The sequence below is a fragment of the Panulirus ornatus genome, chromosome 46 (assembly GCF_036320965.1).
Source record: "Panulirus ornatus isolate Po-2019 chromosome 46, ASM3632096v1, whole genome shotgun sequence".
NCBI lineage: Eukaryota > Metazoa > Arthropoda > Malacostraca > Decapoda > Palinuridae > Panulirus > Panulirus ornatus.
Genome location: NC_092269.1, coordinates 10,385,683 through 10,409,901, shown reverse-complemented (window position 1 = coordinate 10,409,901; position 24,219 = coordinate 10,385,683). Strand labels below are relative to the sequence as shown.

The following is a 24,219-nucleotide window of genomic DNA, read 5'->3' as shown; positions in this document are numbered from 1 at the left end:
CCAAGACATAGTGAGCTCTCACTATGTAAGAAGCTCATGAAAACCGGTACAGCGGTCGAGAATTGTTCAGTGACTCAAACTTCTCTCCATAGATCTTGCAGATGGGAGCTATAAACATTGTTTTGTTTTTTTGTTAGCTAACACGACACGGGCAACTGAGGCTCAAATCTAGGGCATCTCATTAACGCTCTCTCTCTCTCTCTCTCTCTCTCTCTCTCTCTCTCTCTCTCTCTCTCTCTCTCTCTCTCTCTCTCTCTCTCTCTCTCTCTATATATATACATATAGTGAGAGAGAGAGAGAGAGAGAGAGAGAGAGAGAGAGAGAGAGAGAGAGAGAGAGAGAGAGAGAGAGAGAGAGAGAGAGAGATGTGAGGGGGAAAGGTTTTTTCGTGTGTGGCGAGAATCGATGAAGGCAGCAAATATGAATATGTACATGTGTATATATGTATATGTCTGTATGTATATGTATGTATACGTTGAAATGTATATGTATGTATATGTGCGTGTATGGGCGTTTATGTATATACGTGTGCATATGGGTGGGTTGGGCCATTCCTCATGTTTCCTTGCGCTACGTCGCTGACGTGGGAGACGGCGATTGAATATCATATATCATATATATATATATATATATATATATATATATATATATATATATATATATATATATATATATATATATATATATGAAGAGCTTGTAGATTTATGTGCTGAAAAAGGACTGGTGATTGGGAATACCTGGTTTAAAAAGCGAGATATACATAAGTATACGTATGTAAGTAGGAGAGATTGCCAGAGAGCGTTATTGGATTACGTGTTGATTGATAGGCGCGCAAAAGAGAGACTTTTGGATGTTAATGTGCTGAGAGGTGCAACTGGAGGGATGTCTGATCATTATCTTGTGGAGGCGAAGGTGAAGATTTGTAGAGGTTTTCAGAAAAGAAGAGAGAATGTTGGGGTGAAAAGAGTGGTGAGAGTAAGTGAGCTTGGGAAGATGTGTGTGAGGAAGTACCGGGAGAGACTGAGTACAGAATGGAAAAAGGTGAGAACAAAGGAGGTAAGGGGAGTGGGGGAGGAATGGGATGCATTTAGGGAAGCAGTGATGGCTTGCGCAAAAGATGCTTGTGGCATGAGAAGCGTGGGAGGTGGGCAGATTAGAAAGGGTAGTGAGTGGTGGGATGAAGAAGTAAGAGTATTAGTGAAAGAGAAGAAAGAGGCATTTGGACGACTTTTGCAGGGAAATAATGCAAATGAGTGGGAGATGTATAAAAGAAAGAGACAGGAAGTCAAGAGAAAGGTGCAAGAGGTGAAAAAGAAGGCAAATGAGAGTTGGGGTGTGAGAGTATCATCAAATTTTAGGGAGAATAAAAAGATGTTTTGGAAGGAGGTAAATAAAGTGCGTAAGACAAGGGAACAAATGGGAACTTCAGTGAAGGGCAGTAATGGGGAGGTGATAACAAGTAGTGGTGATGTGAGAAGGAGGTGGAGTGAGTATTTTGGAGGTTTGTTGAATGTGTTTGATGATAGAGTGGCAGATATAGGGTGTTTTGGTCGAGGTGGTGTGCAAAGTGAGAGGGTTAGGGAAAATGATTTGGTAAACAGAGAAGAGGTAGTAAAAGCTTTACGGAAGATGAAAGCCGGCAACGCAGCGGGTTTGGATGGTATTGCAGTGGAATTTATAAAAAAAAAAAAGGGGGTGACTGTATTGTTGACTGGTTGGTAAGGTTATTTAATGTATGTATGATTCATGGTGAGGTGCCTTAGGATTGGCGGAATGCTTGCATAGTGCCATTGTACAAATGCAAAGGGGACAAAGGTGAGTGCTCAAATTACAGAGGTATAAGTTTATTGAGTATTCCTGGGAAATTATATTGGAAGGTATTGATTGAGGGGGTGAAGGCATGTACAGAGCATCAGATTGGGGAAGAGCAGAGTGGTTTCAGAAGTGGTGGAGGATGTTTGGATCAGGTGTTTGCTTTGAAGAATGTATGTGAGAAATACTTAGAAAAGCAAATGGATTTGTATGTAGCATTTATGGATCTGGAGAAGGCATATGATAGAGTTGATAGAGATGCTCTGTGGAAGGTATTAAGAATATATGGTGTGGGAGGCAAGTTGTTAGAAGCAGTGAAAAGTTTTTATCGAGGATGTAAGGCATGTGTACGTGTAGGAAGAGAGGAAAGTGATTGGTTCTCAGTGAATGTATGTTTGCGGCAGTGGTGTGTGATGTCTCCATGGTTGTTTAATTTGTTTATGGATGAGGTTGTTAGGGAGGTGAATGCAAGAGTTTTGGAAAGAGGGGCAAATATGCAGTCTGTTGTGGATGAGAGAGCTTGGGAAGTGAGTCAGTTGTTGTTCGCTGATGATACAGCGCTGGTGGCTGATTCATGTGAGAAACTGCAGAAGCTGGTGACTGAGTTTGGTAAAGTGTGTGAAAGAAGAAAGTTAAGAGTAAATGTGAATAAGAGCAAGGTTATTAGGTACAGTAGGGTTGAGGGTAAAGTCATTTGGGATCTAGGACGCCATTTGGTAAACATGTTTACCAAATGGCGTCCTAGCTTCGTCTCTTCGATGTATATCAACTGACTGTTATATTTCTCTCTTGTGTCTCCCCTGATGATGCACTTGGGAACTTTTCGTGTTTCATTTTCCCTGTGGACTCATAGGAATATCTTGATCGCGCAAAATTGGGATCCTTTCCAGTATATATATATATGGAGAAAAACTGGAGGAAGTAAAGTGTTTTAGATATCTGGGAGTGGATCTGGCAGCGGATGGAACCATGGAAGCGGAAATGGATCATAGGGTGGGGGAGGGGGCGAAAATCCTGGGAGCCTTGAAGAATGTGTGGAAGTCGAGAACATTATCTCGGAAAGCAAAAATGGGTATGTTTGAAGGAATAGTGGTTCCAACAATGTTGTATGGTTGCGAGGCGTGGGCTATGGATAGAGTTGTGCGCAGGAGGATGGATTTGCTGGAAATGAGATGTTTGAGGACAATGTGTGGTGTGAGGTGGTTTGATCGAGTAAGTAACGTAAGGGTAAGAGAGATGTGTGGAAATAAAAAGAGCGTGGTTGAGAGAGAGCAGAAGAGGGTGTTTTGAAATGGTTTGGGCACATGAAGAGAATGAGTGAGGAAAGATTGACCAAGAGGATATATGTGTCGGAGGTGGAGGGAACGAGGAGAAGTGGGAGACCAAATTGGAGGTGGAAAGATGGAGTGAAAAAGATTTTGTGTGATCGAGGCCTGGACATGCAGGAGGGTGAAAGGCGGGCAAGGAATAGAGTGAATTGGATCGATGTGGTATACCGGGGTTGACGTGCTGTCAGTGAATTGAATCAGGGCATGTGAAGCGTCTGGGGTAAACCATGGAAAGCTGTGTAGGTGTGTATATTTGTGTGTGTGGACGTATGTATATACATGTGTATGGGGGTGGGTTGGGCCATTTCTTTCGTCTGTTTCCTTGCGCTACCTCGCAAACGCGGGAGACAGCGACAAAGCAAAAGAAAAAAAAAAAAATATATATATATATATATATATATATATATATATATATATATATATATATATATATATATATATATCGACCATCCTCTAGGGGTGGATGAACAGATGGGTTGACTATGGGCCAACTGCCGCAACCAGAGTTCGAACCTGTTATATAATATCATCAAATTCATGTCGTATTGTATGATTGTATCGGTGAATCAATAACCTGTTGTATCATGATTTATTTCTGTCCATCATTTGTGCAATTTTACTTTGTTAATTGGAATTTAAATGTAAACGGGGAGTTTAAAAGGAAAATGTACCATTAAAAGGATTGGTGTGAGGGGATGACCTTGTGACATTGGGAAATAGAGTGGAAGAGCGCTAGAGGGAGAGGAATGGTGGAAGAAAGCGTGGAATGGTGCGAGTGAGGGAGGCATGTAAGGACAAGGTTAGGTGGAGCCAATTTTGTCGTAACCATCTCCTTGGTGGGAGTTTCCACAGGGAATGAGCGTCAAAGATCTGGATAGCTAGATAAAATAATAACATTTAGAAATACGAGAGTCTGCCCTCAAAAGTTACGTTTTTCTCTACTACAGCTGTCCACTCGTAGACCTGTTCTTGTAAATGATTAGTTAACTGATTTATTTATATATTCGCAAGACAGAATTTATTATTTATCATTTTTGTATTATACTTGATCACCGTTTCACTCATCAACAAGGTAGCGCCAGGAAACATAAGAAGAATGGCACACACACACACACACACACACACATATATATATATATATATATATATATATATATATATATTTGGGAGGTGAGTTTGAATGGTGAGAGGCTGGAGGAAGTGAAGTGTTTTAGATATCTGGGAGTGGATCTGTCAGCGGATGGAACCATGGAAGCGGAAGTGGATCATAGGGTGGGGGAGGGGGCGAAAATTTTGGGAGCCTTGAAAAATGTGTGGAAGTCGAGAACATTATCCCGGAAAGCAAAAATGGGTATGTTTGAAGGAATAGTAGTTCCAACAATGTTGTATGGTTGCGAGGCGTGGGCTATGGATAGAGTTGTGCGCAGGAGGATGGATGTGCTGGAAATGAGATGTTTGAGGACAATGTGTGGTGTGAGGTGGTTTGATCGAGTAAGTAACGTAAGGGTAAGAGAGATGTGTGGAAATAAAAAGAGCGTGGTTGAGAGAGCAGAAGAGGGTGTTTTGAAATGGTTTGGGCACATGGAGAGAATGAGTGAGGAAAGATTGACCAAGAGGATATATGTGTCGGAGGTGGAGGGAACGAGGAGAAGAGGGAGACCAAATTGGAGGTGGAAAGATGGAGTGAAAAGGATTTTGTGTGATCGGGGCCTGAACATGCAGGAGGGTGAAAGGAGGGCAAGGAATAGAGTGAATTGGAGCGATGTGGTATACAGGGGTTGACGTGATGTCAGTGGATTGAATCAAGGCATGTGAAGCGTCTGGGGTAAACCATGGAAGGCTGTGTAGGTATGTATATTTGCGTGTGTGGACGTGTGTATGTACATGTGTATGGGGGGGGTTGGGCCATTTCTTTCGTCTGTTTCCTTGCGCTACCTCGCAAACGCGGGAGACAGCGACAAAGTATAAAAAAAAAAAAAAAAAAAAAAAAAAAAAAAAAATATATATATATATATATATATATATATATATATATATATATATATATATATATATATATATATATATATATAGTCCTATGAGTCCTATAAGTTCAATCAGTAGATAAGTATCTAAATATAACGTCAAGAGGACGTATTTATCCTAGAGGTCGCTGGAGATAAACTTTCACTTACCGGTTCCGGCTCTCCCAGTGTGGCCTTTGTGTGGCCAACCCCAAGGTCGACCTAAGTACCATCGTATATATATATATATATATATATATATATATATATATATATATATATATATATATATATATATATATATATTTCTTTCTTTCATACTATTCGCCATTTCCTGCGTTAGCGAGGTAGCGTTAAGAACAGAGGACTGGACCTTTTTAGGGAATATCCTCACCTGGCCCCCTTCTCTGTTCCTTCTTTTGGAAAAGAAAAAAAAAAAAAACGAGAGGGGAGGATTTCCATTTCCATAATTTTATGAGACTAAAGTCGAAATGTGACGAACTTATGAATGTAATTCTTGCCTGCGGGAAAAGTAGATCATGAAATTGCTGTCTTGCATTGATATTTAAATTAGATCTTCAACTATAAGGCATCAAGGTTCATTTATTCAGTAGACCCTTAGTTCATTAACTTCATAAATTAGACCTTCAACTCTTAGGCACCAAAGCTCATTTATTCATTTATTCAGTAGACCTTTAGTTCATTAACTTCATAAATTAGTCCTTCAACTCTAAGGCATCAAGGTTCATTTATTCAGTAGACCTTCAGTTCATTAACTTCATGAATTAGTCCTTCAACTCTTAGGCACCAAAGCTCATTTATTCATTTATTCAGTAGACCTTTAGTTCATTAACTTCATAAATTAGTCCTTCAACTCTAAGGCATCAAGGTTCATTTATTCAGTAGACCTTCAGTTCATTAACTTCATGAATTAGTCCTTCAACTCTAGTGAATCATAGAATATTCAAGATTAATTCATTCAGTTAACGGTCCTTAACCACATAATATTAACTTCCTGAATATCAAGTTCCTGTTGAGTACAAGAACTAGACTACTTCACTTTCCTTCTGCCATATTCGGGTTCAAACCTTCGCTCGCGTGGTATACACACATCTGTGCTGCTATCACTAGTTCTCATGGCCTGTGTTATTTATGTCAAAGTTCCACTGGGATCAGATGTGCGTCCTTATGAAAGCTGGCAGTGGTCCTTCATTTAAAGTCAGACAAACGTCAGTGATTACAACGTACAGCCTAGTCCACAAACGATAGATAGATACAAAATAAAGCCTATTGCTACTTGGTTTGATGATCACGCACGTCGGAGGCTTGACGGGTCACGGCAGGCAGGCAGGCAGGGTGAGAAACTGTAGAAGCTGGTGACTGAGTTTGGTAAAGTGTGTGAAAGAAGAAAGCTGAGAGTAAATGTGAATAAGAGCAAGGTTATTAGGTACAGTAGGGTTGAGGGACGAGTCATTTGGGAGGTAAGTTTGAATGGAGAAAAACCGGAGGATGTGAAGTATTTTAGATATCTGGGAGTGGATTTAGCAGTAGATGGAACCATGGAAGCGGAACTGAGTCACAGGGTGGGGAGGGGGCGAAAGTTCTGGGAGCGTTGAAGAATGTGTGGAAGGCGAGAACATTATCTCGGAAAGCAAAAATGGGTATGTTTGAAGGAATAGTGGTTCCAACAATGTTATATGGATGCGAGGCGTGGGCTATGGATAGGGTTGTGCGGAGGAGGGTGGATGTGTTGGAAATGAGGTATTTGAGGACATGTGGTGTGAGGTGGTTTGATTGAGTAAGTAATAATACGGTAAGAGAGATGTGTGGTAATAAAAAGAGTGTGGTTGAGAAAGTAGAAGAGGGTGTATTGAAATGGTTTGGTCACATGGAGAGAATGAGTGAGGAAAGCTTGACAAAGAGGATATATGTGTCAGACAGAGGTGGAGGGAACGAGGAGAAGTGGGAGACCAAATTGGAGGTGGAAGAATGGAATGAAAAAGATTTTGAGTGATAGGGGCCTGAACATGCAGGAGGGTGAAAAGCGTGCAAGGAATAGTGGATTGGAACGATGTCGTATACCGTGGTCGACTTGCTGTCAGTGGATTGAAGCAGGGCATGTGAAGCGTCTGGGGTAAACCATGGAAAGTTTTGTGGGGCCTGGATGTGGAAAGGGAGCTGTGGTTTCGGTGCATTATACATGACAGCTAGAGACTGAATGTGAACGAATGGGGCCTTTGTTGTCTTTTCCTAGCGTTACCTCGTGCGCGTGCGGGGGGAGGGGGTTGTCATTACATGTGTGGCGGGATGGCTTCAGGAATGAATAAAGGCAGCAAGTATGAATTATGTACTTGTGTATATGTCTTTTATGTATGTATATGTATACGTTGAAATGTATAGGTATGTGAATGTGCGTGTGTGGACGTGTATGTATATACATGTGTATGTGGGTGGGTTGGGCCATTCTTTCGTCTGTTTCCTTGCGCTACCTCGCTAACGCCGGGAAACAGCGACAAAAAAGGAATATGTATATATATATATATATATATATATATATATATATATATATATATATATATATATATATATATATATACATGCAAAAATACACAAAAAATGAAACACGATATGTTCCCAAGTGCTTTTTCGTGTAATGATCACATCGTCAGGGGATTAACAAGAATGAGATAGACCCATCGGTAAACAAGCGTTACCGGATGGTGGTGTTTGGGTCTGGCATCATACCTGTCATTTTTTTGTGTGTGTGTGTGGACAGGAAAGGTTACTGTTTACAATTTTTGGCTACAACAAAGTTATCAGATTTGTATAGACCTTCACTAATTGTAATGTTACAATTCTTTCTGTACTTTTTTTTATTGAAGATTCAACGATATTTCTTGTGGTAAAGGAGTTACAGTTAATAATTGAATTGGCATTACTTCAGTCAATACAATGGTTATAGTCTTTAACTTGATTAAACAAAGCATTTGATTCTTGTTCTGTTCTCATACTATATTCATGTTGCTTAAGTCAAACATAAAACATATTAAGATTTTTACAAGGTGATGTAGAAACACAGCCCGCAGAATTTTCTTGTTAGTTTTTGAATAAGATATTCTTTATAGTATTGTTATAACTGAAGGCTACATTAACATTAAAGGATTTAAGCAACCTGAGAAGTGATGTAGAATTATCGCTATAAGGGAGAACTAAAAGATTCTTGCGTTTAATTCTATAAAATGATTGCTAGTTTAAGGGATTTATCAATGAAAGATATACGATACTTTAACTTGGAAACAATAGAATATATCTTCTCAAACTCGTCATCAATAGATTGCATACTGCATATACGTGTGCAGTATGCATACATGGACTGGAATGATGATTTAACTCTGTCATGTTGAGCTGAGTAATTACGAATAAATGAACACACATTAGTGGGTTTTCTGTATATGTTAAACTTAAACATGTTTCCATCCCTATGGATCATGCAATCTGAAAATGGTAACGTACACTTATTTTCCACGTCTACGTTAAAGTTGATAGAAGGTACTAAATTGTTTAGTAAAGGGAGAAATGCTCGTAGAGTTTCGTTTGTTGGTCAAACACAAAGAACATCATCTACATCCCAAAACCAAGTTATATATATATATATATATATATATATATATATATATATATATATATATATATATATATATATATATATATATATATATATATTTTTTTTTTTTTTTTTTTTTTTTTTTCATACTATTCGTCATTTCCCGCGTTAGCGAGGTAGCGTTAAGAACAGAGGACTGGGTCTTTGAGGGAATATCCTCACCTGGCCCCTTCTCTGTTCCTTCTTTTGGAAAATTAAAAATTGAAAAAAAAAAGACTAGGGGAGAAAGAATACTTCCCACGTATTCCCTGCGTGTCGTAGAAGGCGACTAAAAGGGAAGTTAGCGGGGGGCTGGAAATCCTCTACTCATATATATATATATATATATATATATATATATATATATATATATATATATATATATATATATCCCGCAGAAAATCCTTGAAACTGTCTTCCATTGTCAAATACAATTTCTGTCATATATTAGATAATATGAGACTGGCCTGCATTTCATACCTTTCACTTTAATCACATGATAACAGAACACCAACAGCGTTCAGCTGTACTTCCTTATACACCAGCTTTGTTCGCTATAAATATCCAACGACGACGTAGTGGAAGTGGGCAAAAACTGGATAGGATTAAGTTGTGTGTGTGTGTGTATTTGTGTGGGTAAGCGTTGGGCTAACGGGTCTGGTTAAATGTAGAAGTTGTTATTGTAACGTTTATAATGCTAGATCACTGGTCGTTCCCAGAAGTCTGATATTGATGGGTCAGTGGTCGTTTCAAGGTGGTTAATAACAGTGGACCAGTGGTCTTGCCAAGGTAGCTGATAACAGTGGACCAGTGGTCGTGTCAGTGGGGTTAGCAGTGATAGACCAGCAATCTTCCCAAGGTCTTTGTTAATGCTGGCCCAGTGGTCGTGCGAGGGTGAGACACGATACACCAAACGTACAACACTGGAAACCAGTTACCCGGAGATGAAGTAACTTGTAACCCAAGTTGTTAGTGTGAGTAACTAGTTGGTTAGGTTTCCTAGTCACGTCTGCTAAGGTCCTAGCTACGTCTCTTCGTTGTTTATCAATTGACTGTTATATTCATTTCTTGTATCACCCCTGATGATGTGATTATTGCACTAAAGGGCACATGGGAACTTATCGAATTTCATTTCCAAGGTGGACTCATAGGAATATACTTAATCACTCGCTCAATTGTGATCGATCCTTGCTGTTGGAGGTTAATATATATATATATATATATATATATATATATATATATATATATATATATATATATCTTCTTCTTCTTCATACTATTCGCCATTTCCCGCGTTAGCGAGGTAGCGTTAAGAACAGAGGACTGATCCTTTGAGGGAATATCCTCACTAGGCCCCCCTCTCTGTTCCTTCTTCTGGAAAATTATATATATATATATATATATATATATATATATATATATATATATATATATATATATATATATATATATATATATATATATATTGTTATATCATTATACATTTTCATTGTTTTATCCTTCGATGGATATTTCCATACATTTTTTCTCCACTGCCTACGAGTTTCATTCAAGTATGATACACTGAAGAAGACAAAAATGAATGTTCGAATTACAAAGGTCTAAGTCTTTTGAGTGTATGTGGTGAGCTGTACAGGAGAGTGAGGCTTGAGAAGGTGGTGGCAAGCACAGGGGAGCAGACTGGGGAGCAGAAGTGGACTTAGGAAACGCTTAGGGTGAAGAGAATGACCTCAATGTGGCATTGATCAGGAGATAGCGGATGGTAGGGTTGACAGAGATGCCGTAAGGAAGGTGCTGCGTAAATATGTGGCGGTGGGAAGTTGCCACAAGCAGTAAAGATTTTGTACCGGGATAAGCACGTGTGCGAGGAGGAGGGAGGGTGGGTTGTTCCCAGTGAAGGAGGGTCTGTGTGATGTCACTATAGTTGTTTGATCTGTTCACTGCCCTATTGGTAAGGGAGGCAAATGCGAGAGATATGGATTGAGGGGCTGGCCTACAGCACACAAAGGGTAGGTGGTTATAGGATGCGAGTCAATTAATGTTTGCAGATGACAGAAGTGGCGTCTGAGTTTGGGAATGTGTGTGAGGAGAGTAAGCTGAAATTAAATGAGAACAAATGTTAGGCGGTAAGATGCAGCAGGGAACTGAGACGGGATTGCATAAGTTTAAATGGAGAACTTGGAAGAAGTGGATTGCTTCAGGTACGTGGGAATGGACGTGGCTGCTGATGGTACCATGAGGTCTGAGGTGTCTTGGCTACATTAAGGAGCGTGCGGAAGGTGACAACATTGTTTGTAAAGGGGAAAAGTGAATATGTTTGAAGGTACAGTCATTCCAAAAGTGCTGTGTGGATTTAGTTAGCGGGCTGTGAACGCACGAGAAAGGAAGAGAGCGGGTGTGTTGGAGCTGGAAATGATTGCTTGTGGACGTTTGTTGGGAGACGAGTTTATAGTGTCAAGAAAGACAATGTCAGAGTGGAGGAGTGCAAGAGAGAGGAGCTGACTTGGAAGTGCTGGAGAAGTCCGGACATATGGAGGTGATGATCGAGGAAAACTTGACCACGAGGCTGTGTGCTGGATGTGGAGACTGAGAAGATGAAAGGACAAGAGTGAGGAAGGCGTTGGTTTACTGAGACCCCGAACATTCAGGAGAGCGAGAGGAAATGTTCTGTCTCGGGAGCGATGTCCTGTCAAGCTGGCTGAAGTAGGTCATATGAAACGCACAAAGTAAACCACAGTGTAGTCTAATGGATGATTGGCTCTGGCTTCATTGCATGAAACTATGACCGCTAGAGACGTGTGCGAATGACGCCATTTTTTTTTTTTTTTTTTTTGTATATTCCTTACGCTGCCTCGCTGAAGCAGGTGAAATAATTGTGTTTAGAAAAAGCTATATTGAGCAAGATACTCTAGGTTTTCCGATATAGCTGGGAACTTTAACACCAAACATGATACAATAGAGCTTTATAGAGTTATTAAATGAATGATTTTCCCGTTAAATCACCAGTGTAATCAGTTATATTTTATGACGTACGGTAATGATTCTAACAAGTAATGACCCTCAGCTGTTGATAGTAATTAATCCAACTATGCACATATATTGAGTTCTGTGGGTGTTGCTTGGCATGGTAATGCAAACTCTGCGTTTTCATTTAAGCGTTAATATGGTCTGAGGAATTAATGATATCTTTAAAAAAAATACCAGTAGGGAATTTTCAAGTACAAAGATGTTTTCGTATCATTATTTACAGTATGCGCCACATTCCATAGCAGAGAGAGCATTTGAAGTCGATTTACGATAGAGTAAATGTAAATTTACGATAGAGTAAATGTAACTGGCATGTAACTTGAATCACAGTTTTAACAGCCAATACAGTGGTGCAGTCAACTAGGCAATAAATCTCAAAACTGGACAAAGCTAGAAATTAACCCTTGTAATTTGCAGGCATCTCCTGCGCACGAAGACAGTGGCCTCAGGACAGAATTTCCTGTTTGATACAAACATTCATACGTTCACCGCGTAATAATGAACCATATTTATGTTAGGTAGACGAGTCTGCGGCTAGGCTATCCGTCCATGCACAGCAGCTCGCATCCAACCCATATTAGGCTAGATGAATATTCATACCTTCCCCGCTACCTTAATGCTGTGCACAGTATATCTAATTTACGTCAGGTTAGGTAAGTGTGCTTGAGAGCGAGGTATTTTCTCATCACTTTACACCCAACCTAAGGTGTAATACGTCAGATAAATGTACATTTCGACGCGGTGTCCGTATTCTAAACGCACCGGATACTCCCGCTTAATGTCATCGTCTGCGCGCGGGAAACACCAGATGCATTGCATTCATCGCAGAATAATGTCCACCATTATCCCTCCTGGGAGAAAAAAAAAATATTTTTCTTACAAGTGTACTGACCTGGATGATATTTTTGTCGCTCATCAGCCGTGGCCGAGAGTACGGAGGCATCTTAACACGATTTCATGATATTCCCTGAACGAGTAACCTGGGATCTACTGAAGGCGTTATAACAGTGTTGTTGTACCGCTCAGACAGAATTTACTCATTTTCTGAGTAGATATATTCCTTCTGGTTGAATTTTTTTTTTTTAGTTTATTGTTACCAGTAATCTACACTTATATATGTGTGTTTACTTGATATTGTTACCAGTAATCTACACTTATATATGTGTGTTTACTTGATATTGTTACCGGTAATCTACACTTATATATGTGTGTTTACTTGATATTGTTACCGGTAATCTACACTTATATATGTGTGTTTACTTGATATTGTTACCGGTAATCTACACTTATATATGTGTTTACTTGATATTGTTACCGGTAATCTACACTTATATATGTGTGTTTACTTGATATTGTTACCAGTAATCTACACTTATATATGTGTGTTTACTTGATATTGTTACCAGTAATCTACACTTATATATGTGTGTTTACTTGATATTGTTACCAGTAATCTACACTTATATATGTGTGTTTACTTGATATTGTTACCAGTAATCTACACTTATATATGTGTGTTTACTTGATATTGTTACCGGTAATCTACACTTATATATGTGTGTTTACTTGATATTGTTACCAGTAATCTACACTTATATATGTGTGTTTACTTGATATTGTTACCAGTAATCTACACTTATATATGTGTGTTTACTTGATATTGTTACCAGTAATCTACACTTATATATGTGTGTTTACTTGATATTGTTACCGGTAATCTACACTTATATATGTGTGTTTACTTGATGCAGAATCGATTTTCCTTTTTCATGATAGTTATGCTACTGTATTTGCTTCAACCACTTGCGTATAACATATTGTTTACTGTATTTTTATTACATACTATTTCGTATTTTCCAGAACACATAAATCGACTCCCACCATGCAAGAAATGTATACTGTTAGAAAAATAGCTGAATTGACTGGGACTACAACATGGGTGTAATCTGACTGGGACTACAACATGGGTTTTATCTGACTGGGACTACAACATGGGTTTAGTCTGACTGGGACTACAACATGGGTTTAGTCTGACTGGGACTACAACATGGGTTTAGTCTGACTGGGACTACAACATGGGTTTAATTTGACTGGGACTACAACATGGGTTTAGTCTGACTGGGACCACAACATGGGTTTAATCTGACTGGTACCACAACATGGGTTTAATCTGACTGGGAATACAACATGGGTTTAATCTGACTGGGACTACAACATGGGTTTCACTTAATTTTGAGTTACCGTACGTAAGTAGATATGACCATGCAGTGTGGATGTTATTATGGCATAGCTTCGTCAAGAAGGGGCCATGGGTGGTCAGCACACGTCATGGGACCAGAGCACAGTACAAGAGACAAGAGACTCAGGCTACAGACCTGAAGCACGCCGCCAGGCGCGCGGTCCAGCTAAGAAGAGGGCGCCACTTGGGAGACACAACGCACAACCATTCCGTCCATCCGACTTACCCCAACTGTTCACTGAGTGTACACACACTCGACCTCGCCTTTCACTCTCCTGGAGCCCTCACCTTGGCAGGTCTGTGTTGGCCTTCACCCTCCCTCACCCCTCACCCCAGTATATCTCTCCTGCAGTTTGTGTTTATAAGATTATGATGTGCGGGACTGCTATTGTTGTCATTGTAAAGCGAGAAGTTTTCACCCCTTGCGCGTACGTCCGGCCGCCGACCGTGACCGTCCGTGAGGCCTGCGTCTGGGGACCGACCTGGCCCGTTGTTGTTGTTGTTGTTGTTGTTGTTGTTGTTGTTTGTTTGTTTGTTGGGTTCGACGGCCAGCTGCCAATGAGGAAGGTCATTAGGGCGGCAGCCCATGTTGCCGTTTGCAATACCCACTTGTCCAATCATGAAATAAGTTATTGACCTAAATCTAAATGATTTATGATAAAGCTGTTGAGTCGGGAATTTTAACTGAAGAGGCAAAGAGTTGTCTTAACAAGATAATAACACATTGTTGCAGGTGGTACATTATATATGAACTGGATTTTGTGTATATAGATCACATCATCCCGATCAGCTCCATCTCTTTGATGAAAGTAATCACCTTATCATCTAAGTCTGGATTAGAATCATCTAACACAGTTGTTATGTCATTTGTTTTCCTTTGTTGATACAAAATTCCAATAGATTCTTCCTATGTTCTATGTTCTATTTGGGGCATCTAATTCATATGTGTTGTATAGTTAGGATTATGTTGCAGTCTGTACATTGTGGAGAGAGAGAGAGAGAGAGAGAGAGAGAGAGAGAGAGAGAGAGAGAGAGAGAGAGAGAGAGAGAGAGAGAGAGAGAGAGAAACTTGATGGCGTAAGGCAGAAAGTGAGTCAGATGTGTTAACACGGAGGCGGGCTAGCACCACCTCCTCCCTGCTGTTGGCACGGCAGGAGGATGGTCGACCAGTCGCTTATTTCTAGTTTGGAATTACTTGGTAATCCCAGGATGGTCCACTGACTTTGCCATAGAAGATAGTGTGATTGTTTTCTCCAGAGAGACAGAGGACCGCAGCTCCCGAGGAGCTTCGTGTGTCTCCTCAAAGTCGTGCATTCGACTTAGCAAGTTTGTCCGCTTGTTCATAGCCTTGACCAGGCACCCAGAGCAAGATAATGGCCGTGTGGCAATTTGTTGATAATGCGGCCCATGTCTCATGTGTATCTGATGAACCTGAATATATAGACTTAGCTGCTGATAGAGAGTCTGATAAGATAGCAGATTTGTCGTATCTAGAGTTAAAGTAGTGATCTATGGCTTCATCAACAGCAACCAATTCTGTGCAGAAAACAGATGTATGACCGACCAGGCAGAACCTGGGGGAAGGATCAGTCATCCACACACACTTGCAGCCACATATTCATCCATCTTGGAGCCGTCGGTGTAGATATGAGTACAATGTCTCTCAGTTAATTCCTTAAATCACCTGTGTACCTCCACCTGCGGTGCTTTACGTGTGTTGGAGGGGAACCAACCTGTGTTGATATGAATGTTCAGAGGCTCCCAAGACGCTGTCTTAGTCATCATCAGCTGATCCACTTACCTTATATCTACAGCCTTACCTACCCGTACCCGTACACATAGAAGTCTGACGGCCAAGGGTGCAGCGCCCCTGATAACTCGGAGGTTATGGGCGACGCTGCCTGCATTATGATCCTGCCCTGCGCCTCTCCCAAGGAATGACTCATACTGGAAGGCTGAGCGCCAAGCAGGGTGGGTCATGGTCTTTTTCCTGGCCGTCACAACACCGTACATCTAACTTAGCTGCTCTCGGCAAAATCGGAGGGAAAGTACAGTTGCTTCCACTTCCATTCTAGCGATTTTCGTGCATGCTGCAGCTCCGAGACACATTCTAAGGCATTTGTTCTGAATTACATCCACCCTCCTACAAGTGTAGTCGCTTGCCGGAGAATATACGTGAGCCTGATATAATTTTGACCTATTGAGGGACTCACATACACCATTGATAAAGACTTTCTGTCGGCAGCCCACTTGATGTTAGTAATTTTGGGATATCTAGTTTTCTTGAACAGTATATCACTAAGTGGTCAGTAAGTGTTTCCCCAGTTAAGTGTTTTATCAAAGTGCAAACCCCGAAAATTTGTTGAATTTTCAATTTCTATATTTTTTAAGCTATTTGCGATTTTGAGATTTTTATTTCTGGTAAAAAGTGTACAGAAATTCTCAGCAGATGTAAACATAAAACCCCGCTGTAAGGCCTGTTGTTGGAGGGGTCCAAGGATGTCTTGAATCCTGCCATGTGAACACTGTGGTGTGTGGACGAGTGCCACACACCACAGTCGTCGGCCAACGGTGAGTATTTACGGTATCTGGGGACGGATGCTGGCGGCTGAATATCATTGAACATGATCATAAAAAGAGTTGGACTCAGAACACTTCCTTGTGGCACTCCATTTTCCTGCACAAAAGTGCCGGATGCAACGTTTTGGGAAGTAAAATTGACAACAAAACTTCTGTCATTTCGTACGTTTTGGATAAGTGTTGGCAAATTACTTCTTAAACATAAAGTAATAGTTTCATTAGTCAGTTCGCCAAGACATGCCATAAGCTTTTTCAGTATCAAGAAACACTAGAATTACAATTTCCTTGTTTATCCAAATTGCCTTTAAGATACTATCTTCTAAATCTACTAAATGGTCTAATGTGCTTCGGTATGTATGGAAGCCACATTGCTGAACATTTAGTAAATTTCTTGTAACTCAATGAGGAAAACGAGCCTTTTGTTTACCATTCTCTCCATGACTCAGCTTAAGCAGCTGGTCAACACAATAGGTCGATGCGACTCTGGGGTCGTGAGGCGTCCTTCCTCCCTAAGGTATGTGGACGACATGGGCGGAGCGCCATGCCCTCCGGAAGTTTTGATTGGTCCAGATGCCTTCGGGAAGTTCTGATTGGTCCAAATGCCTTCGGGAAATTTTGATTGGCCCAGATGTTGTTAGTAACTTGCGGTAACTTGAATGAATTGGATCACGGAAGAGGTTATCTTTGATGGTCCGGAGGACGCGCCTGTACAGAGGTTTAGGGCCAGAAGTTCTTCTATGCTGATATATTTCAATTATATTTTACACTGGTTCTTCTGTGGCAAATTTAGCGTTGTTGTCTTCAGCCAACTGCTCATGGTGTAAAAGGCGATGGTCATAGATATCTGAACTGGTGACATAAGAGTTGTTTGCCGATGGCATTAGTCATCTTCCCTGGGTTGTATGTGGTGTGATGATCATCTATGATCAGATTGGAATGTGTCTTGGTTTATATTTTTTGCTAATTCTGTTGATTGTGGATCAAACCTAGGCTACTGGGCGTGGAGTGGTTGATGGTAGATACATACATCACTTTACCAAGATTCTCTTTTTAGCTTTGATTATAGCTCTCCCTTGCCTGAGCTCTCGATCCTATGTACGAAGCGAAGTTGTTTTGAGTCTCCTTATCAAAAATCCTTCACCTGCTGTTGTGTTCACTCAGCGCTTTGCGACAGTCTGGTGTCTACCCCTGGACTCTATGCCTTGCGCTGTTTGGAAAGGTATTGGGCGTCGGCGGCCTTATAAAACTGACTTTTGTATATTCTGACTTTTGCAATCAGTATCCTCTCCCGTTATATCTAGGTTGGCGTTCCTTGCGGATAACGCCCGACCTCCTCTCGTAAAATTAAATCTTGGAGGAGAAGGTTTCGAAATGTGGTCACAGATGGGTAGATGGTCGTCTTCTAATACGTCGTCAAATGTACCTCAGTCGGTGTCACTTGGTATATGAGGAGAACATACAGACACATCTATCGCCGACGCACTGTCTGTCTGTCTGATCCTCTACCCGAGTCGAACTTCCATCATTCGTGTGGCATCCTCAACCATCGACCCGTAGACTGCGCTACTGATGGTCATGAACGTAAAAGTCTCTTAAGATTAACATTTTGTGTCGTAATTGATCGACAAGTGAGTCTCATCACTATCTAGTGCACTGACGACAGGACAGTAGACAGAGGAAATAGACAGTTTTGTGTTATTGAATTTTACTCAAATTTTACTCGACATGCGACCGCTTCTAGTGTATCATTCACATCACTTCTGTTTGGGCTAAACTACAGTGATCTTCATCTCTTCTATACTCATGGTAGTCTTCTAGTATCACCCATTCCTGGATATGTCTAGCATGGTTCGTCTTCCGTAGACAAACAACGGATGGCCTGTACTGTGCGAGAAGCACAGATGGTTGAGCGTGTGTATTCCCAAGACGTCTGCAGTACCATTGTGTTACAGTGGGTGCGCTACTGGTGCTGGAGTGGCCTGTGTGCTGTGACCGTTAAGGGAAGCGGGACGTCCAGGGACGCTTTTCCGGACTGTGGCTGTGGCACCATTTGTGGATGGCTCAGATTCCATCTCACTGCTTCTGTGTGTATGATATGATGGAGGCACCACCCCATGCCACTGACTACGGCCTTTGGTGTTATTTTGTTCATTATTTTCGTTCCTGTTTTCTTCAAATTTACTTCCATTTGTCTTCCTTTTCCCCCTTTTTACCCAGTAACGTGGTGAGAGGTCATGTTGATAGCTCAGGGTCAGGTTAGGAATCGTCACTGACATTTTCATCATCATCATCATCATTATCATCATCATTATCATCATCATCATCATCATCATCACCATCGTCTTCATCATCGTCGTCTTCATCATCATCATCATCATCGTCATCATCATCATCATCATCATCATCATCATCATCATCATCATCATCATCATTATTATCATCATCGCCATCATCATCATTATCATCATCATCATCATCATCATCATTATCATCATCATCATCATTATCATCATCATTATCATTATCATCATCATCATCATCATCATTAGGAGTGTCGGTGGTGTCTGCTACATGATCAAAGTAGGTGTGGCATTCATGGTCACACATCTGAGGGTTTTTCTTATCCAGTACATCACCACAGTATGTGTTGGGTTGTGGTGTCATGTGGGACGCCCAAATCCCTTCCTTGCTGCTGCACAGGAAATATATTCGTTTACCTTAACTGTGCAGCTCTCCTTTGCCTTCAACCTGTGAGAGCAGTTGCGTGAAGAACTAGGATGATATTCCTCACATGTAACGCACTTGACGGTCCTTGATGAGTGCATTCCTCCGCCTTGTAACGCTTTCCCGCGCATTGACCACACCTGGGAAGAGGAGTACGGCAGGTTGTCTCCCCACGTCCATACCTCTGGCTCTTTAAACAGCGCAGAGGAGTTGGAATGTAAGGTCTTGTAGAGCAACGTTCGTCGACCTTTACAAGAAAGTCACCCCTCGCCAGTTTTCTAACATTCTCAGCCTCCCCAGAGCTTCTGTCAATCACTTTACGTATCATAAAGGATGGGTTGAGGGATACCAAAGGTGTTGACCCTGTAACGTGTAGGCTCACATTTTGGGTGTTAGCGAGTCTTGTGATGAGCGGAGGTCGGTGATCACCATCACCTAGATGGTGTAGGGCGCTCCATGGTAGCAGGGCGAGGCCCCACTACCAGCGGTGGAAAACCTCTTGCCACACGAAAACATATACACAAGAAAGTTGTTCCGGTGGAACAGCAGGGACTGACAAATAGCGCCGGTCACACAAAGGCCAGGTCGAGTTCTCCTGCGGTGGTCACCTCTCGATGGGGAAGCAAGCCTGTGCAACTAGTGCTTTAGTGAACGAGTACCAGATACAGTGATGCTTCGCTCACTACCTTGGACTACATCAGGGGAGGATGCATTCTCTGGGTCAGGAGACGTCAGAGGGAACGTGCAGAGGTCCGTGTGACACACACACACACACACACACACACACACACACACCCACCCACAGGTATGGTCAACTACAGAGGATGGAGGAGCACCGTGGCGCTAGTGCTGGGCCGTTGCCTGCGCAGAACTCTTGAGCATATGCCTGTGGGGATTTTATCGCCTCGTTTTCTTTGTCTGCGAGGGAGCGGCATTGTGTGTGTGTGTGTGTGTGTGTGTGTGTGTGTGGGGGGGGGGGGGGGAGTTATTTTCAGGCCTCAGCTTGAAAGTGGAACGCATTCCTCCGTAGAGTCGATCCACTTTGAAGTGTTTACTCTTGATCTGTGGGGGAGAGAAAGTAAGAACTGAAACACAGTTTGTAAAGAGGAATTGTATTGATTTGGACATAACAATGAAGTCATATCTAGGTTTCACTCATAGCAAAAACATGAGAATTTTTTTTTCATAGTTGATTAGTTAACTAATTATAACTGAGCTTGTATCATAGCTGACTATGTTATCATAAAAGAGCTTAGGATCAAGGTGAGGTTGGATATTTCTTCGCTTTGGATATGAACGTGAGTGAGGTACATCTGGATAGTCAGGGTGGCAGATTTACAGGAATGTTTACAGAGTAAATACTACGGTTCATACATCATGTACGTAGGTTGATCATGAGTTATTTACATGCTTAGCTATGCTGAAGTTGTTTATGTATTGTCTATGACGTCCACAATGGTAAGTGTAGGACTGTTCTTATTGGCTCTTAATTGGTGCAAGGCGATTGTGATGATGGTACAACCGCAGACCACGACGTTACGACCCTTGAGCACGACGATACGACCGCAGACCACGACGGTACGACCCTTGAACACGACGACACGACCGCAGACCACGACGGTACGACCCTTGAACACGACGATACGACCGCACACCACGACGGTACGACCCTTGAACACGACAATACGACCGCAGACCACGACGGTACGACCCCTGAACACGACGATACGACCGCAGACCACGACGTTATGACCCTTGAGCACGACGGTACGACCCTTTGGATATGATAGTATGGCTTATAGCTTCATTCCCAATGGTGGAGTCAAAACTCCAGGTGTTACAGGCACGCTGTAATGTGTAGCTGTAGTGTGTGTGTGTGTGTGTGTGTGTGTGTGTGTGTGTGTGTGTGTGTGTGTGTGTGTGTTGCTTCTGTATGGTGAGGAGGGCCTCATGAAGTAGATTCATCCCGTAACCATAAACCCAAGAGGAGGAGGAGGAGGAGGAAGAAGAGGTTGTCAGGGGCACCTGTAGTACTGATCCTCCTCTCCTCCTCCCTCCTCCTCCTCCTCAGGTCCTGCACAGTTAGGTCCTCCAGAGCAGCAGCAGCACCAGTGGTCCTGGAGGCCAGGGTGCTCCAGGCAAGCGCTGTCGGTAAGGAGAGGAACTGCCTGCAGTAGTGCAGGTAAGATGGTCGGTTACGGCCGGGGTGGAGGCGCTCAGCTCACTCTGTATTAGGACGAGGTAAGGGAACACACTGGTTATTTTGCCGACTGGTCGGTACCGGTGGGTGTAAGTTATTTTGCCGACTAGTCGGTACCGATATGTGTAAGTTATTTTACCGACTAGTCGGTACCGATGGGTGTAAGTTATTTTGCCGACTAGTCGGTACCGATGGGTGTAAGTTATTTTACCGACTAGTCGGTACCGATGGGTGTAAGTTATTTTGCCAACTAGTCGGTACCGATGGGTGTAAGTTATTTTGCCAACTAGTCGGTACCGATGGGTGTAAGTTATTTTCGTGATTGATTTATTTTTCTGTTTATCGACCTCATTCCTGGATTCAGTCTTTTTTTTTTATACTGAAGAAAATGTTTTTAAGACATCGAGTATCATACAGATATCAAATCTAAGGAGCGAAAACATCAATGTTGATGCATTATTCTTGCTAGAGTTACGAGGGAGTTTATTCTTCAGATCCACGATTGATATATATTTTTTTTGTTACTGAGACGGCACGGGGCCCTAATAAAGCCATCTCATTAACGATATATATATATATATATATATATATATATATATATATATATATATATATATATATATATATATATATATATATTTGCCGCTGTCTCCCGCGTTTGCGAGGTAGCACAAGGAAACAGACGAAAGATCTAGCCCAACCCACCCCCATACACATGTATATACATACACGTCCACACACGCAAATATACATACCTACACAGCTTTCCATGGTTTACCCCAGACGCTTCACATGCTCTGATTCAATCCACTGACAGCACGTCAACCCCGGTATACCACATCGATCCAATTCACTCTATTCCTTGCCCTCCTTTCACCCTCCTGCATGTTCAGGCCCCGATCACTCAAAATCTTTTTCACTCCATCTTTCCACCTCCAATTTGGTCTCCCACTTCTCCTCGTTCCCTCCACCTCCGACACATATATCCTCTTGGTCAATCTTTCCTCACTCATTCTCTCCATGTGACCAAACCATTTCAAAACACCCTCTTCTGCTCTCTCAACCACGCTCTTTTTATTTCCACACGTCTCTCTTACCCTTACGTTACTTACTCGATCAAACCACCTCACACCACACATTGTCCTCAAACATCTCATTTCCAGCACATCCACCCTCCTGCGCACAACTCTATCCATAGCCCACGCCTCGCAACCATACAACATTGTTAGAACCACTATTCCTTCAAACATACCCATTTTTGCTTTCCGAGATAATGTTCTCAACTTCCACACGTTCTTCAAGGCTCCGAGGATTTTCGCCCCCTCCCCCACCCTATGATCCACTTCCGCTTCCATGGTTCCATCCGCTGCTAGATCCACTCCCAGATATCTAAAACACTTTACTTCCTCCAGTTTTTCTCCATTCAAACTTACCTCCCAATTGACTTGACCCTCAACCCTACTGTACCTAATAACCTTGCTCTTATTCACATTTACTCTTAACTTTCTTCTTTCACACACTTTACCAAACTCAGTCACCAGCTTCTGCAGTTTCTCACATGAACCAGCCACCAGCGCTGTATCATCAGCGAACAACAACTGACTCACTTCTCAAGCTCTCTCATCCACAACAGACTTCATACTTGCCCCTCTTTCCAAAACTCTTGCATTCACCTCCCTAACAACCCCATCCATAAACAAATTAAACAACCATGGAGACATCACACACCCTTGCCGCAAACCTACATTCACTGAGAACCAATCACTTTCCTCTCTTCCTACACGTACACATGCCTTACATCCTCGATAAAAACTTTTCACTGCTTCTAACAACTTGCCTCCCACACCATATATTCTTAATACCTTCCACAGAGCATCTCTATCAACTCTATCATATGCCTTCTCCAGATCCATAAATGCTACATATAATATATATACATATTTTTTTTTTTTTTTTTTTTTTTTTTTTCTCCAAAAGAAGGAACAGAGGAGAGGTCCAGGTGAGGATATTCCCTCAAAGGCCCAGTCCTCTGTCCTTAACGCTACCTCGCTATCGCGGGAAATAGCGAATAGTATGAAAAAAAAAAAAAAAAAAAAAAAAAAATATATATATATATATATATATATTCCTTTCTTTCTTTCTTTCATACTATTCGCCATCTCCCGCGTTAGTAAGGTAGCGTTAAGAACAGAGGACTGGACCTTTGAGGGAATATCCTCACCTGGCCCCCTTCTCTGTTCCTTCTCTTGGAAAATTGAAAACAAAAAAGGAGGGGGAGGATTTCCAGCCCCCCGCCCCCTTCCCTTTTAGTCGCCTCCTACGACACGCAGGGAGTATGTGGGAAGTATTCTTTCTCCCCTATCCCCAGGGATAATATATATATATATATTTTTATTTTTTTTTTTTTATTATACTTTGTCGCTGTCTCCCGCGTTTGCGAGGTAGCGCAAGGAAACAGACGAAAGAAATGCCCACCCCCCCCCCCATACACATGTATATACATACGTCCACACACGCAAATATACATACCTACACAGCTTTCCATGGTTTACCCCAGACGCTTCACATGCCTTGCTTCAATCCACTGACAGCACGTCAACCCCGGTATACCACATCGCTCCAATTCACTCTATTTCTTGCCCTCCTTTCACCCTCCTGCATGT

General features: G+C 41.8%; 1 protein-coding gene across 2 annotated transcripts in view; it reads right to left on the bottom strand.

Annotated features, from left to right (window-relative positions):
* Positions 1–14,321, bottom strand: part of LOC139763131 (glucose dehydrogenase [FAD, quinone]-like) — a 64,243-nt gene extending 49,922 nt beyond the window's left edge. For both annotated transcript variants that reach the window (XM_071688826.1, XM_071688824.1), the window contains exon 1: positions 14,189–14,321. The gene's annotated coding sequence lies outside the window, so the exon portion shown is untranslated. The remainder of the gene's footprint in view (positions 1–14,188) is intronic.
* Positions 14,322–24,219: the final 9,898 nt, after the last annotated feature.